This window comes from Trichechus manatus, unplaced genomic scaffold, assembly GCF_000243295.1.
Source record: "Trichechus manatus latirostris isolate Lorelei unplaced genomic scaffold, TriManLat1.0 scaffold00203, whole genome shotgun sequence".
Classification (NCBI taxonomy): Eukaryota; Metazoa; Chordata; class Mammalia; order Sirenia; family Trichechidae; genus Trichechus; species Trichechus manatus.
In genome coordinates this window covers 1,668,473-1,670,950 of record NW_004444139.1, presented here as the reverse complement: position 1 = coordinate 1,670,950, position 2,478 = coordinate 1,668,473, and positions in this window count along the sequence as shown.

The following is a 2,478-nucleotide window of genomic DNA, read 5'->3' as shown; positions in this document are numbered from 1 at the left end:
AAATCTAAGGCCCCCTATGTTCTCTGTGAGACATTCTCAAAAAGGAGAAAGAGAACCCAAGAGAGAGACACTCAGAGAGAGGTGAGTGGAGAGATGTCTGCTCTTGGAAACATCAGATTGCAGAGGAGAGATGTTGAATCTGAGGTTGCAATGCAAAAGGGACAAAGTGAGCAAACCCCACCTTTATTGCTAACTGTGCAGTGAGGATTAGCATGAATCCAGTTCCCACCTGGAAATGGATCCAATCTTTATCTTCCCACATCTCCATGACTCTTGTTTCCGGCCACTTCTGTGGCACTTCCTCTTTCTGACACTGAACACCCAGAGTTAGGTCAGATTTCATCCCTGGCCACCCTGAGCCAGGTCAGAGCATCCCTGGTCAAAGCATCCCCAGGTCGTCGGGTACCGGCCGTAGGCTTGGGCATCTAGACGACTGCCTGCACATCAGACCAGCCAAGCCCTCTCTTTCTCTCCAGGCCCCTGGGGCTAGGACACAAGCTGGAAGGACTCTATCCTTCACTGACTGCCCAAGCAGCCTTTCTGTATCACCCAGTCGCCATGAGCTGGGTCTTCACAAATCAGCCAATTGCATAGCCTTTCTCTCAATTGGCCACTCCAAGCTAAGTCAGAGTCCATTTATCCCCTGTGGGTTCATTGATTCTCTACAACAGCTCGCAAAATTCATGGAGACTATGGCCTATACTGACAGTTACCCATTTATGGTAACTAGAAAGGACACAAGCAAAGAGATTGCATCAGGCAAGGTCTGGGAAAGATCCCAGCACGAGGCTTTCGCTGTCTCCAGGGACATGCCATCCTCTCTCATGCGTGGATGTTCTCACCAATCCAGCAAGCCCCAAAAGAAAGCTCCATAATCCAGGGCCCCTTATGATAGTCATTGGAGTCTCAATGCATACGCATTAATCAAAGACTATGCATGACTGACTATGTCATGTCCCCTTCTCTTCCTGAGGTTTGCTGCCAGAGTAGGACCTGTGTAGCCCCTACTCATTTGTGCATGGTTGTTAAGTGTTGCCTGTCTATTTTAGAAAAATAAAGACACCTTCATTGCTCGAGAAATTCCAAGGGCTGTTTTTCAGAAACCAGAGACAAATGCCAAACCATGTTCTTTGTTTCATAGAGGTGTATCTTAGGCTGGGGTCTCTAAAGGAGCAAAGCCAGTGAAGCATATAAATAGAAGTGGCTCACACAGTTGTGGAGGCAGGCAAGTCCCAAATCCATGGGTCAGGCATCAGGCTGGAGGCTTCTCCTGACTCATGGTTGCAAGGACTGACGAACCCAAAATTGGCAGGTCACACGGCAGGCTACTGGCTCACGGGGCTGCAGGAGCTGGCAAATCCCAAAATCTACAGGTCAGATGACAGGCTGCTGCTGGATCACATCCCAAGAACCAGAGGTCAGAGGATGACAAGTTGGATGCAGGATTGAAAAAGAGCGAACTTTGCCTGAACATCCAAGTATATTGGATGCAAGCCACACCCCCAAGGACAGTTCTCTTTCAGCTGATACTCTTCAGCAATCTGACAGAGTTTCTCACCACCCCCTCAGGCCCCTAAACATCAGTGAGGCTACATCCCCAAAGGTAACGTCCGCGGTCTAACTCTCTGTAAGAAAATCCCTTCTGCTTAACTACGGGAGGGGAATGGAGAACCCTGAGCAATAGAGAGTCAGACAATAAAAACATCCCAAAAAGATACACAGCTAAATAAATTATAATTCCACCTTTCGATGGAATGCTATCCAGTTATTTAAAATTTGATAGCCAAAGAATTATTAGACATGGGGAATGCTCACAAGTAATATTATGTATGTAAAAAAGGAATAGAAAGAATTTCTTCTTCTGATAATAGTATACTAAGTAATTTGGGGCAAACCATCATGCAGAAGATAACTAGAAAAGCTGGACAAAATATTTTTAAAATCTGCCGAAAAGTATCAGAGAGTTAAAGTAGCGAAAAGTTACCGGGCCAAGGTGCAGGAGCACATGGAAATCTAGAGAGATGAACCTAGCATTTAGGGTAACTTTTGTCCTGGGGGTGTTTGCTGATCCGGAAGAGACAACTAAGACCAAAGAGATGCTGAGCAAGGCTTTTGACAGCCTCATTCTCTTTAGCAGGATTAACATGATCCCAAATTGCTAACGTCCCAAGTGCCTGGCAGAAACAAACATAAAAAACAACAAACGTCAACTAGGCCACAATAATATTTATTCAGTTTTCCAAGTACATTGGCCAGCACACAATAAATCGTAACCTGGCACATGAGGAGACAAGACAACATGATCAAAGACCAACAGAAAAAACAATGGAAACATCCACAAGGACTCCAGCTATTGGAGCTATCAGACACAGTCTGTCTTAGTCATCTAGTGCTGCTATAACAGAAATACCATAAGTGGATGGCTTTATCAAAGAGAAATTTATTTCCTCACAGTAAAGTAGGTTAAAAGCCCAAATT